Source organism: Capsicum annuum, chromosome 7, assembly GCF_002878395.1.
Source record: "Capsicum annuum cultivar UCD-10X-F1 chromosome 7, UCD10Xv1.1, whole genome shotgun sequence".
Lineage (NCBI taxonomy): Eukaryota > Viridiplantae > Streptophyta > Magnoliopsida > Solanales > Solanaceae > Capsicum > Capsicum annuum.
This window is the reverse complement of record NC_061117.1, coordinates 215,750,388-215,766,155: the sequence shown is the minus strand read 5'-3', so window position 1 is coordinate 215,766,155 and position 15,768 is coordinate 215,750,388.

The window sequence follows — 15,768 nt, the reverse complement described above, 5'->3', positions numbered from 1 at the left end:
AAACTTACTCATCTTATATCTTCTATATACTACCACATGAGGGGCATATCTGGCCAACTGAGTAAACTTAAGAGAATACTCTTTCACTATCATATTTCCCTGTTTTAGATTAATAAACTCCAAAACCTTAGCTTCCCTCAACTCCAGTAGGAAGAACCTATCAAGAAAAGTAGTAGGAAACTTCTCCCATTCTATGGGCCCTGCATCTTCGCCCCTATTTGCCTTTCACTGGTTAAACTATGTATGAGCCACATCCTACAATTGATATGCAACTAACTCAGCATTCTCACCAGAAGTCACCCTCATAATATCTGTAACTTTCTGCACCTAATTAACGGAATCCTGTGGGTCCTCATCTGACTTAGACCCGATAAATAATAGGGGATTCATTAGGGTGAAGTCTTGAATTCTAGCTGCAGCAGTATTGGCCATTGGATTAGCTTAAAAAACAGCTGAGCATTCATTTTGAGCTGCCACAGAATGAGCTAGGGTGGTTAAAGCTGCTCTAAATTTTGTGTAGGAGGCATGCTCGACCAGGGGATCAGGATGGATGGGCAGAGGTACGGCCTGATTTCCCATTCTTCTTCTGTAGTATTTTTGGGAGGCATATTCTGTAAATAAAAGTAAGAGAAGGATTAGACTGAGACTGTAACTTGAGATCATAACCACTTATTCATAAGTATGGTGCGCTACACACTCATTCACAAGAATCTACTAGACGTAACTTTCAAACTCCCTAGGACTCTGTTGAACCTTAGGCTCTGATACCATGTTTGTAACGCTCGAGTCTGTACCCTGGACGCCACACGGTGCTTATAATCTCAAAGGACCACAAGCTAACCCATGACTGGTACCTGCTGCAATCACTGAATAATAACAGTAATAATGCAGAAATTAGGCTGAATCTGTCATAAGGTTCATAACTAAAATCTAGTACTGATAGATAAATATTGTAAACTAAAGATTTGTCTAAAATAATCTAGCCTAAAAGCCTCTAACTGTCTGAATATAGAGTTGATAGGACAAGTCCCCAACTATCTTTGACTACTGAATAAAACTGAATACTGAAATACTTAAATGATAGCTCTATCTTTGGTCTATGAAGATTTATCACTTGATCTGCTACTGAAGCGGCTGGGCTGCTAAGAATGGTTAGGAGCCTGTTCGTCTGAACCTATAATATAAGACATCATAGCATAAGAGAAAGGTATGTGTTAGTACTTTGAATGTACTGGTATGCCAAGTGAGGTAAGGCTAAATGCATGGGTTCATATGCATGAACAATAAATGACTGAATAACATGAATATAACTGAATGAGAGTACATGTGTATCTGAAAATGCTATAAGTACTGATTATACAATAATGTGTGCAAATCTACTTTACTGTAACTGAGATTACTGATGATTGATTTACTGATAACTGGGTGACTATTTCTGACATTCCTAATTCTGTGAAACTAAACTTAGTTTCATACTGAGATGAGTGACTGTATCTGACAGTCCTTATTTCGGAAAACTAAACTAAGGTTTTACACTGCGTCTGGAACTAAAACTATGACTGTGAAAGTGTTTATCAAATTGACATACCTCGATTATTGACTGAGTTGGGTCCAAACTGTGACCCCAATTGGAAGGGTGTTAGCACCTTTCTTAGGGACACTAACAATAGCTATGAGTTAACCCTCTCTGGTAGGAAGAAATTTTGTCAACCCTCGTTGGAAGGAAAACTCATATGAGATGTATCAACCCTAGTCTGGTAGGAATATATCTCAACCTATGCTGGCTACATAGTTCGGTAATGTAGGGATTGCTACTAAGGATCAAACCCTCTACTAGCAGGAATTCCCCATCCCTGGGTTCGCTCGGTGCTAATTCCTACTCCCAACTAAATAGTAGACTGTACTACGCTTAACTGAACTATTACTGATCGTGTTGTCTAACTGAACTGAACTGAGTTCATCGAGTTCTATTAACTAACTGAGTACACTGAATTTTGTTAATTGACTGAGTATACTGAATTTTGTAACTGACTGAGTACTACTGGATGTGATATCACTGAGACTATTCTGAAACTACTGTAAATCTAGGTAAATAGCTAGATTGTCAGGTATAAGATACCCCCAGGATTCGATTTCATAAATTGTAAAACATTGCACAATCTTGAAAGCATGATAACTAGACACTTTATCACAATTCATCCATTCAGGCATTTTAGCAAACACTTGCATGGTGTAAACTTGTATACATACTATCATGTCATGATTTCACTATTTAACTCACATGAACATTATATCAAACACTTGGGGAGCACGAATTATTTCACTTAATAATAGTCAACACATTAACATCATGGATTCAATAATCAATTGTAATTTCAAGGGTTTAACATGCTAATCACATAATTCACCACACATGCTACATAAATTTTATTAGACTTGTAGTAAATCATAGATTAAAGCCCAAATCATACCATGAACATAAATACAATTAAATTCAACATGAGATTCATTAAAGCAATCAACTTGAAGTTTTTAAAAGAGGTTCTTAAACTCCAAGGATGGAAGGAAACCCTTGGATGAACACCCAACAAAGCTTGATTGTTAATTCTCTGAAAGTTGTGATGAATTTCGCGGGTCTTGAATCTTGAATTTAATAGGTTAGGGTTTGTTATTGAGCGAGTTGGTGAATAATGAGTTAAATTTGCCTTTAGAAAGGCTTAATCTCGTGTTTTGGGGCTGATAGAAGTAGGAAAAATGGCTTAATTACCCCTCTGGACGTAGAATTAAATGAGCATAAATCGTTCCCAGCGACGCACAAATTGATGTGCCGCATCGATGGGATCAACGCGATGCGTCGAGATTTCATCGGCTCACTAGAATTTGCACTAGGAGCTTGGGGGAAATATCTATCGATGCAATAGGTGACGCGATGCATTGAGATCGCATTGATCCACTGGTTTGGACTTCCAAACGTGCCTAAAATGAGGTTCAAAAAATCCAAAACTCGTCTGAGTCAACCTAAAAATCGATATTTTAAGGTTGTAAGGATTGTAAAATAGGATCACCAACTTACGAAGGCTAAAATAACTTTAAGTATAAATACTTAGCTGAAATTTCTAAGTTTGGGACTTGTCATTATGCTCTAAAGGACTAAGTTAAGCTTATAATTTTTGCGGGGTATTACAATATCTCCCCCTTCGGATCATTCACCCTCGAATGAGACTAAGCTGCGAATACTGATATATTGAACTTACATAATGGACATGCACAACTGAAGCATGATTTCATGACTGAAACTACTGATATACTGAGTTTTCATACTGATCATGCCTACCACTCACACTATTCTGAGATCTAGACATAGAAGACTTACTCTACTGTTCCTGCCTATTTATGTGCTGGAGCACTGGCTGAAGAAGGTGCGGGCATAGATGAATGATTCTAAAACTATGAATGATTTCCTCCTTGAGATCTAGACTATCCATACTCAAACTGCCCAGTTTTAGCCTTCTTATTTACTCTCTCTCTCCTTTAAATTCTCTGCCTCAATCTACTGATCACGCATCATTAATCTAGCAAGATCTACGTCTCCAATGAGCATGGTAGTCCTACACTCCTTAACTACCAACCCAGACACACCGATCACAAACTTACTCATGCTTGACTTAGGGTCAGCCATCTGATCAGGGGCATACTTAGAAAACTGGTTAAACTTGAGGCAATACTCCTTCACTATCATTGAGCTCTGCCTTAGGTTCATGAACTCTTTTATCTTAGCTTCCCTTATCTCACATAGGAAGAACTTGTCTAAGAACGCATCCTGAAACATCTGCCAATTCATAGGAGCTGTATTCTCCCCTATGATTTTCTTCCATATCACCACCCAATCATATGCAACATCCTTTAGCCTATAGGATGCCAATTCTACACTCTCCTCTTCAGAAACATGCATAATTCGGGTGATCTTCTTAACCTCGTTAAGATTAAATTATGGGTCCTCACCTTCCTTCGACCTAAAGAATTTTGGCAAGTTCATTCTCATAAAATCTCAAATTCTGGCTGTGGCTAAGTGCCCGTCTCGCTAAAGTGGGACTGCAGCCTAACGTTTGCCCTGAACATTAGCTGTCACATCTTGGGCTAGCACCTGAAAGGTAGCCCAAAACTCTGCATAAGACACATTCTCATTCAAAGAATCTGTGGGCTTAGGTGGCTGTTTATCATTTCTGCGTGTGTTAGGTTGACAAAGAGGCAATTTTTGTCATGTGAAAGCACAAGTTAAAAGAAGATAGAGACACTGTATGCACGATAGATCATGAAAGAAGAGATGATTTCCTAAAATGCTCTATAGCCTCTTACTTATAGATGTGGAGCATTTCACACCGATGATCAAGACTCTTTGTAACGTGGCTTGTATGACTCCCTAGGACTTTCTAAACCTTAGGCTCTGATACCAAATTTGTAACAGCCCAAAATCTGATTCTCGGGATGCCACATGGTGCTCTGAACTACAAGTAGTCCTGAGCTAACCCTGGTTGCCTTCTACTAAATCTGAATCTCAAAATAGGGGAATATGAATGTAAAATCATAATAAATATGGAAATCTTATCTAAAACATACTAATCTCACAAGTCTTGGTAAAACAATACTGAAAAATTTAAATACTGAATCAAAAGTCTAAAACTAAATATAGTAGTCCGACAACCCTCTACTGACTGAATCTAAAGAGTCACCGGGACAGGCCTCAGCTGACTCAAACTGTCTGAAATGAATACTGAAATATCTACAAATAAACTGGGAATCTGAATAGCTAAGTTCCCGAACTAGAAGGATTTACCAATTGCAGAGATATAGATGAGATGCTCGAAAATCACTCACACTGCTGAGACTAAACACCTGAACCTACATTATGACACAATGTAGCACACAGGCGTATATGTAGATCAGTACTTTGGAAATGTGCTGAGCATATGGAGGTGAATCAATAAGTAAACAATATCATCTCAACTTATTAAATTATGCATACTTAATGTAAATGACTCATATAGGCTTGAGTAATCTAAAAACTAAAGATCATAAATCATGAACAATAAAACATATAATATAAATCTTCTGAGCCATTACATTTAGTTCTCAAATCTGTTCTTTCTGAAAACTGCCACATTATCTTGTCAACTGTAAGGGAAATACTTCATCTCAAGACTTTAAGAATCTTAAAACCATAACTTCCAAAACATATGTTTTTATCTTAGGGCTTTAAAGCAATAGGGGACATCTTTTGGGAGGTTCTTCTAATCGACATAAACCATGTGAGCATTCATAGAGTCCAACGTCTTACCCACGTTGGGGAGAGCTGTTCTATCCTTGCCATCAGAATAGAACTTCTTATCTTAATTGATCACAATCTTAGTCATCCATGTAGAAGTGAGAATAATCTTAATCCTATGGAGGCATGTAGTTCTGGGACATGAAACCTTGGTAACATACCCATCTCGGTGCTAAATACTACTCCCATTCTTATGCTCAGGATCTTAAGAAATTCACTTAAAAAATATAGCACAAGGGTTTACAAGAAAACTAATTATGCTTTTCTTTCTTTAAATCTCAAATCATATGAATAATGTGGATTCTTTATCTTAGCTTAGGACCAAAAGGTCAAATCTTTACCAAAAATCTGAGAATAATCTTATCATAGGGTGCTCATAGCACAAACAATCTTGAAATAGCAATCTTTAATTAGGACTTAATGATCCATGTATCAATTTCATGTCAAAACATCAAGGTGTCCATGCTTGATAATATAGCCATTGATAATTTAATTAAAAATCTGAAAATTACTGCAATATGTATGAAAAATATGAACAAATCATGTCATTCAACTTCTAAATCATTGGAAATATCATAAGCCTGTAAATAACAATAATGGGTATAAACCCTAACTTGAATTTTATGGAAAATCATATAAACTCCAGTAAATTTAAATTTAAAATAAGTTTTAGGCACAAGGATGAAAGGATTGTCCTTGTTCATAACCCTACATACCTTAATTGATGATCTTTGATGAAAGGCTTGAATCTTGGATTTCTATTGTGTCTTTGGAGATGGATTCTTAGAGTTCTTGAATTGAGAATCCTAAATCTTGAATTTCCTTGGAGAATTAATGGAGGAATTTGGATTTCTTGGGGAGAAAGTTTGATGGTCTAGGATTTTGCTTGAGAGAGAACTGATGAAAAGTGGATGTAATGTGCTTTGAAGGGTTTTAATTCTTTGTTTAATATGGATTAGAACCATGGTAATTGACCAAAATACCCCGTTTAAACTTTTAACTCATAACTGGAAAACAACCAAAAATCCCAATTTAGTGGGCCACCACGACGCACCACTATCGCGGTGGCTCACTGGAAAGTAACAACTAGGAAATGGGGGTACTCCGCGATGCGGAGCTATCGCTTTGTCCCACTGGACTTTGACAATTAGGACCTAGAACTTCAATGTGATGCACCACCAGCGCGGTGCATTATAAAAATGCCAATTTGGCCTTCGGTGCGACGCGCCAACATCGCGGAGGACCACTGGAATGAGAAAATTGAGAAAATGGTCTTCTCCACAATGCGAGGCTATCGCGGAGGTCCACTAAAATTTGAAAATTACGGATTTTTCCTTCTCCGCGATGCGCCAAGTGCCCAGGTGGAACACCGTCAACTTAAAAGTACCATAACTCTTCACTGAGTATCGGATTTGGGCGAATCTTATATCGCTGGAAAGCTTATTTAATTTCCCACAAAATAGGAGGTCTAAATCTAGAAAATTCCACACGAAATAATTATTCTTCATTTTTGGAAGCTATACCTTAACATTCTAAGAACGGATTTAAGCTAGAAAAATTATGGGATATTACAAGCTAACTCAGCACTTTCACTGGAATTAACCCCCATAATATCTGTGAATTTCTGCACATAATCAATAAATTCCTATGGGCCCTCATATGACTTAGACCTGGTAAATGATGGGGGATTCATTCGGGTGAAGTCCCAAATTCTAGCTGCAGCAGTATTGGCCACTGAGTTGGCTTGAATGGTAGCTGGGCATTCATTTTAGGCTACCATAGAATGAGCTAGATTGGTGGAAGTTGCTCTGAATTCTGCGTGGGAGACATGCTCGTCCAAGGGATCTGGCTGGATGGGTGGAGGTGCAGGTTGATTTCCCGTTCTTCTTCCATTAGTCTTTTTGGAAGACACATTCTATAAATGGAAGTAAGAGAAGGATTAGACTGAGATTGTAACTTGAGCTCATGCTCACTCTCACGATACAAATACTGAAAGAAGGGAAACTTTTTCTAAAACACCTCATAACCTCTTGTTCATAAGAGTGGCGCGCTACACACCCATGACAAGACTCTACTAGATGCGGTTTTCAGACTCCCTAGGACTCTATTGAACCTTAGGCTCTGACACCAAGTTTGTAACGCTCTGAGTTTATACCCCGAATGCCACACAGTGCTCATAATCCCGAAAAACCACAAGCTAACCCATGACTAGTACCTATTGCAATCACTGAATAATAACAATGTAATAATGAGGAAATTAAGCTGAATCTGCCACAAGGTTTATAACTGAAATCAAGTACTAATAAATAAATACTTTAAACTGAATATTAGTCTGAAATAATCTAGCCTAAAAGCCTCTAAATGTCTGAATATAGAGTTGATGGGACAAGTCCCCAACTAAATTTGACTACTGAATAAAACTGAATACTAAAATACCGAAATGATAGCTCTATCCTCGGAGTATGAGGACTCACCACTAGATCTGTTGCTGACAGGCTGGGCTGCTAAGAATGATCAGGAGACCATGCGTCTGAACCAATGATATAAGACATCATAGCGCAAAAGAAAGGTATGCGTCAGTACTTTGAATGTACTGGTATGCTAGGTGAGGTAAGACTGAATGCATGGGTTCATATACATGAACAATAACTGACTGAATAACATGAATATAACTAAATGAGAGTAAATATATATCTAAAACTGCTGTAAGTACTAATTATGCAATGCTGCGTGAAAATCTACTTTACTATAACTGAAATTACTGAAGACTGATTTACTGATAAATGGGTGACTATTTCTGACAGTCCTGATTCTGTGGAACTAAACTTAGCTCCGTACTGAGCTGAGTGACTGTGTCTGACAGTCCTAATTTGGGAAAACTGAATTGAGGCTTTACATTGAGTCATAAACAGAAACTATAACTGTGGGAGTGTTCATCTAATCAACAAACCCCGATTATTGACTAAGTTGGGATCCAAGACCCCAGTTGGAAGGGTGTTTGGACATTGCCAAGGATTCTAACAATGGCTATGAGTTAACTCTCTCTGGCAAGAAGATATTTCATCAACCCTCGCTGGCAGAAAAACTCATACGAGATATATCAACCCAAGTCTGGAAGGAAGATATCTCAACCTACGTAGGTTACGTTGTCACAATTCATCCATTCAGGCATTTTAGCAGACACTTGCATGGTGTAAACTTGTATACATACTAACATGTCATGATTTCACTATTTAACTCACATGAACATTAAATCAAACACTTGGGGAACATGGATTATTTCACTTAATAATAGTCAACACATGAACATCATAGATACAATAATCAATTGTAATTTCAAGGGTTTAACATGCTAATCACATAATTCACCACACATGCTACATAAATTTTATTAGACCTGTAGTAAATCATAGATTGAAACACAAATCATACTATGAACATGAATACAATTAAATTCTGCATGAGATTCATGAAAGCAATAAACTTGAAGTTTTTCAAAGAGGTTCTTGAACTCCAAGGAAGGAAGCAAACCCTTGGATGAACACCCAACATACCTTGATTGTTAATTCTCTGAAAGTTGTGATGAATTTCTTGGGTCTTAAATCTTGAATTTGATGGGTTAAGGTTTGTTATTGAGAGAATTGGTGAATAATGAGTGAAATTTGCCTTCAGAAAGGGTTAATCCCGTGTTTTGGGGTTGATTGAAGCAGGGAAAATAACTTAATTACCCCTCTAGATACAGAATTAAAAGAGCAAAAATTGTGCCCAAAGACGCACAGACTGACGCGCTGCATCGATGGGGTCGATGCGATGTCCAATGCGATATGTCAAGATCGCGTCGCTTACTGGAATTTGAACTGGGAGCTGGGAAAAAATATCTATCGACATGATAGGCCACGAGGCGTGTCGGGATTACGTTGATCCACTGGTTTGGACTTCTAAACGTGCCTCAAATGAGGTCTAAAAAATCTGAAACTCATCTGAGAACACCTACTGACATTCCTGATCATGAATCAACCTAAAAATCGGTATTTTAAGGTTGTAAGGATTGCAAAATAGGATCTCCAACTTACGAAAGCTAAAATAGCTTTAAGTATAAATACTTAGCTGAAATTTCTAAGTCTGGAACCTCTCATCATGCTCTAAAGGACTGAGTTAAGCTTAGAAATTTTGCAGAGTATTACAATATCTCCCCCTTGGGATCATTCGTCCTCGAAAAGACTTAGCTGAGAATAATGATAGATTGAATTTACATACTAGACATGCACAACTGAAGTATGATTTCATGAATGAAACGACTGATATACTGAGTTTTCATACTGAACATGCATAACTGAAGCATGACTGAATTATGAAGGCATAACACATGACTGAGCTATTTTATGAAGGTATGCATGATATGAGAATGCTATGCAACTGAACTGATATCAAACTCTTAAAGGAAATCTGAACATGGGACTGAGTAAATTGAAGGAGAACCGTTACCTTGAGTTGATTCTGAGTTTACAGAGAAGAGGTGAGGATACTTGGTTCATATATCTACTTCTTCTTCCCAAGTAGCTCCCTCAACGGACTGATTCCGCCAAAGAACCTTTACCAAATGAACTTCTTTGTTCCTCGATCTGCGAACCTGATGATCGATAATTTTGAGTGGGATCTCTTTATAAGAGAGGATGTTTTGAACATCTATACCCTCTATAGGGACTACAACTGCTGGGTCACCTATGCACTTCTTTAGCAAGGAGACATGAAACACTGGTTGCACTGAAGCTAAGTCTAAAGGTAACTCAAGCTTGAAAGCTACCTTTCCGAAACAGCTAAGGATTCGGTAAGGACCGACATATTGGGAACTAAGCTTCCCCTTCTTGCCAAAGCTGTTCACTTCGTTCATAGGAGAATTTTTCAAATACATAAAATCACCAATGTCAAACTCGAGATCTTTTATTTGCATGTCTATATACGACTTCTGTCGGCTCTAAGCTGTTTTAAGTCTTTCCCTGATCAACTAAACCTTTTTTAAGGTATCAAATACCAAGTCAGGCCCTACCATTGCGGTCTCACCCACTTCAAACCAACCAATGGGGGATCTACATCTCCTCCTATAGAGCACCTCAGACGGAGCCATCTGAATACTGGAATGATAGCTGTTATTATATGCAAACTCAATCAAAGGCAAGTGGTCATCCCAACTATCTTTAAAGTTAATAGTACACGCTCTTAATATATTTTCTAGAGTTTGAATGGTCCTTTATGCTTGACCATTTGTCTGAGAGTGGAAGGATGTACTGAGGCAAACTTGGGTACCAAGACCCTTTTAGAAGGCTTTCCAGAAGTGAAAAGTGAACTGTGTATCTCTATCTGAAATGATGGTCAATGGAACTCCGTGCAATTTGATCAACTCTCTGACATAGAGTTTGGCATAATCCTCGGCTGAATAAGAGGTATGAATTGGTAAGAAATGAGCTGATTTGGTCATCATGTCCACAATGACCCAGATCTAATCATGCTGGCGGCGAGTACGAGGCAAACCTATCATAAAATCCATATTCACCTCCTCCTACTTCCAAGTGGGAATACTGAACTCCTGCATAGCTCCACTAGGTTTCTAATGCTCGATTTTAACCTGTTGACATGTTGAGCACCTGGCTACAAACTCTGCTATATCTCTCTTCATCCTACTCCACAAATAGACTTCTCGCAAGTCGCGGTACATCGTAGTAGCCCCTGGGTGAATCGATTAGTGCGCACCATGTGCTTCTTCAAGAATTCGCTATCTCACGTGATCCACACATGGTACACATAGTCTACCCTGGCAGTGTAACACACCATCTCCCTCTTGGGAGAAAACCTCTTTTTTCTAATCTCTGACTGACTCCTTCAGTTTAACTAAACAAGGATTCCTGTCTTGCTTTTCTTTCACTTTAGAAACCAAATACGATTCCAAACTATTCTACACCCATATGCTACCCTCTGCTGAATTGACAAAGCGGACACCTAGTCGAGCAAGCTGGCGAACTTCCTAAACTAACTTCTTCTTGCCATCCTCCACGTGAGCAACACTACCCATAGTCATCCTACTAAGAGCATCAACAACTACATTGGCCTTGCTCGGATAATACAGAACACTCATGTCATAGTTTTTTAACAACTCTAACCACCTTCTCTGACGTAGGTTCTGTTCTTTTTTAGAAAATACATATTGCAGGCTCTTATGGACTGTGAACACATCAACATGTACTCCATACAAATAATGCCTCCAAATCTTTAAGGAAAACACTACAGTTGCTAACTCAAGATCATGAGTGGGATAGTTCTTATCATGGGGCTTAAGTTGTCTAGAGGCATGGGCTATGACCTTACCACTCTGCATCAAAACACACCCCAAACCAACTCTGGAAGCATCACAATATACCTTAAACCCGGCTGAACCATTTGGTAGAGTTAAAACTGAGGCTGAAGTGAGTTGATTCTTTAACTCCTGAAAACTTTTCTCACAAGAATTTAACCACTAGAACTTGACTTTCTTCTGATTCAATCTGGACATAGGGGATACAATAGATGAAAATTCCTCAACAATCCATCGGTAAAAGTCGGCCAAACCCAAGAAACTCCTAATATCTAATAGAGTGATAGGCCTGGGCTAGTTTCTCACTACTTTAATTTTTTGAGGATCAACTTTAATGCCATCACCGAAAATGATATGACCAAGGAAAGCTACTGACCTTAGACAAAATTCGTATTTACTGAATTTGGAGAACAACTAATGGGCTCTGAGGGTATGTAACACTATTCTGAGATGGTCTCCATGATCAGTTTCACTGCGGGAGTAGACAAGAATGTCATCAATAAAAACTATGACAAACAAGTCCAAGTACTGCTTGAACATGCAGTTCATCAAGTCCATGAAGGTTGCTGGGGCATTGGTAAGACCAAATGACATGACTAAGAATTTGAAGTGACAATACTGAGTTCTGAAAGCTATTTTTGGAATGTTACATTCTTTGACTCCGAGCTGATGATAGCTTGATTTGAGGACTATCTTAGAAAAGTTGCTGGCACCTTGAAGTTAGTCAAATAACTCATCGATTCTGGGAAGTGGATGTTTGTTCTTGATCATGACTTTATTTAGCTGACGGTAGTCTATACACATTCTGAGAGAACCATCTTTCTTGTGCATGAATAGAACTGGTGCACCCCAAGGGGATACACTAGGTCTGATGAATCTCTTATCTAGGAGATTTTTTAACTGTTCTTTTAAATATTTGAGTTCTGCTGGAGCCATTCTGTATGGAAAAATAGAGATGGGCCGAGTATCTGAAAGAAGGTTTATTACGAAGTCAATTTCCCAATCGGGAGGGACTTCAGGAAGATCTTTGGGAAAAATATCTAGAAATTCTCATGCTACTGATACTGACTCAAGATTAGGGGTCTCTGAACTAGAGTCTTGAACTCGAACGAGATAATAGAGACATCCCTTAGATATCATTTTTCTCGCCCTAAGGTAAGAAATGAGTTGAACCCTAAGTACTGAAGTACTACCCCTCAATTCAAGGATAGGTTCATTCAGAAACCGAAAATAGATAATTTTATTTCTGCAGTCAACTGAAGCATAGCATGAATAAAGCCAATCCATGCTGAGAATGACATTAAAATCAATCATCTTTAGCTTTACTAAGTCTACTGATGTAACTTTTTGAGATACCATAACCAGACAGTTCCTCTATACCTGTCGGACTATGATAGATTTACCTACTGGGGTAGAGACTAAGAAAGGCTCTGCTAGGATTTCGAGACTAACTCCGAAGTCAACCGCTATATAAGGAGTTACAAAGAACAAAGAAGCTCTTAGATCTAGCAAAGCATAAACATGTAAATGATAAACTTGTAACGTACCAGTGACCATATCAGAGGAACTTTCTTAATCCTGTCGAGATTGGAGTGCATGGAGTCTGTTGGGGCGTTGCCCACTGGTGGCACTAGAAGCGACACCCTGCTGATTTGGGGGACCGAACTAAGCTGGGGGCGATCATGCTGAATCTGCGAACCCACCTGAGGACACTCTCTGACCCTATGGTCTAGCTTTCCACATCCGAAATATACATCACTGCCAGCCCTGCAAACACCCTGATGGTTTTTGCCACACCTCTGGCAAAGAGGATTTGTTCGAGCACTGCTAACACTACCCTGGGGTTTAGGGCCTGGGGCCCTATTTTTATTGTTGCCTCTGAATTTCGGTACTGGAGCACTGTCTAAGGACAGAGATGGAACTGAGGATTGTAAGGCAAAATTGAGAATGATTTCCATCCTCTGACTTAGGCTGGGTGAAGTTGAAGCTACCTATTCTAGCACTCTTATTCTCTCTCTTCTTCTCCTTATTCTTAGCCTCTTCTATCTACTGAGCATGGACCATGAGCCTGGATATGTCCATTTTCTTAATCAGTATTGCGGTCTTACACTCCTTGACCACACTGTTAGACACACCAAACACAAACTTACTCATCTTAGATCTACTATCTGCTACCACATGAGGGGCATATCTGGCCAACTGAGTAAACTTGAGAGAATACTCTTTCACTGTCATATTGCCCTATTTTAGATTAATAAATTCCAAAACCTTAGCTTTCCTCAACTCCAGTGGAAAGAACCTATCAAGGAAAGCAGTAGCAAACTCCTCCCATTCTACGGGCCCTGTATCTTCGCCCCTATTTATCTTCCACTACTTAAACCATGTATGATCCTCATCCTGCAATTGATATGCAGCTAACTCAACACTCTCACTGGAAGTCACCCCTATAATATTTGTGACTTTCTACACTTGATCAAAGAATTCCTGTAGGTCCTCATCTGGACTTAGACCCAGTAAATGATGGGGGATTCATCCGGGTAAAGTCCCAAATTCTATCTACAATAGTATTGGCCACTGGGTTGGACTGAACAGCAGTTGGGTATTTATTCTAGGCTACCACAGAATGAGCTAGTGTGGTGAAAGCTGTTCTGAATTCTATGTAGGAGATATACTTGTCCAAGGGATCTGGTTGGACGGGCGGAGGTTCTGGCTGATTTCCCGTTCTTCTCCCGTTAGTCTTTTTAGGATACATATTCTATAAACGGAAGTAAAAGAAGGATTAGACTAAGACTGTAACTTGAGCTCATGCTCACTCGCACAATATGAATACTGAAAGAAGGAAAACTTTTCCTAAAATACCTCATAGCCTCTTGTTCATAAGTGTGGGGCGCTACACACCCACGCACAAGACTCTACTAGATGCGGCTTTCAGACTCCCTAGGACTCGATTGAACCTTAGGCTCTGATACCAAGTTTGTAACGCCCCGAGTCTGTACCCCAGACACTACACGGTGCTTATAATCCCGAAAGACCACAAGCTAACCCATGACTGGTACCTGCCGCAATCACTGAATAATAACACTGTAATTATGCAAAAATTAGGCTGAATCTGCCATAATGTTCATAACTAAAATCAAGTACTGATAAATAAATATTGTAAACTGAACATCTGTCCGAAATAATCTAGCCTGAAAGCCTCTAACTGTCTGAATATGGAGTTGATGGGACAAGTCCCCAACTAACTTCGACTTTTGAATATAACTGAATACTGAAATATTTAAATGATAGCTCCATCCTCAGACTATGAGGATTCACCACTAGATATGCTACTGATAGGCTAGGCTTCTAAGAATGGTCAGGAGCCCGTGCGTCTAAACTTATGATATAAGACATTATAGCGCAAAAGAAAGGTATGTGTTAGTACTTTGAATGTACTAGTATGCTAGGTGAGGTAAGGCTAAATGCATGGGTTCAAATGCATGAACAATAATTGACTGAATAACATGAATATAACTGAATGAGAGTACATGTATATCCAAAACTGCTGTAACTACTGATTATGCAATGCTGCGTGCAAATCTACTTTACTGTAACTGAGATTACTGATGACTGATTTACTGATAATTGGGTGACTGTTTCTGACAGTCCTAATTCTGTGAAACTAAACTTAGTTTCGTACTGAGTTGAGTGACTGTGTCTGACAGTCCTGATTCTGGAAAACTAAACTGAGGTTTTACACTGTGTCTGAAACTGAAATTGTGATTGTGGGAGTGTTCATCTAACCGACATACCTCGATTATTGATTGAGTTGGGGTCCAACCTGTTACCCCAGTTGGAAGGGTGTTAGCACCTTGCCAAGGGATACTAATAATGGCTATAAGTTAACCCCCTCTGGCAGGAAGACATTTCGTCAACCCTTGCTGGCAGGAAAACTCATACGAGATGTATCAACCCTAGTCTAGCAGGAAAATATCTCAACCTACGCTGGCTACGTAGTTATGTAACGCAGGGATTGCTACTAAGTGTCAAACTCTCTGTTGGCAGGAATGCCCCTATCCTTGGGTTCGCTCGGTGCTAATTCCTACTCCCAACTGAATAG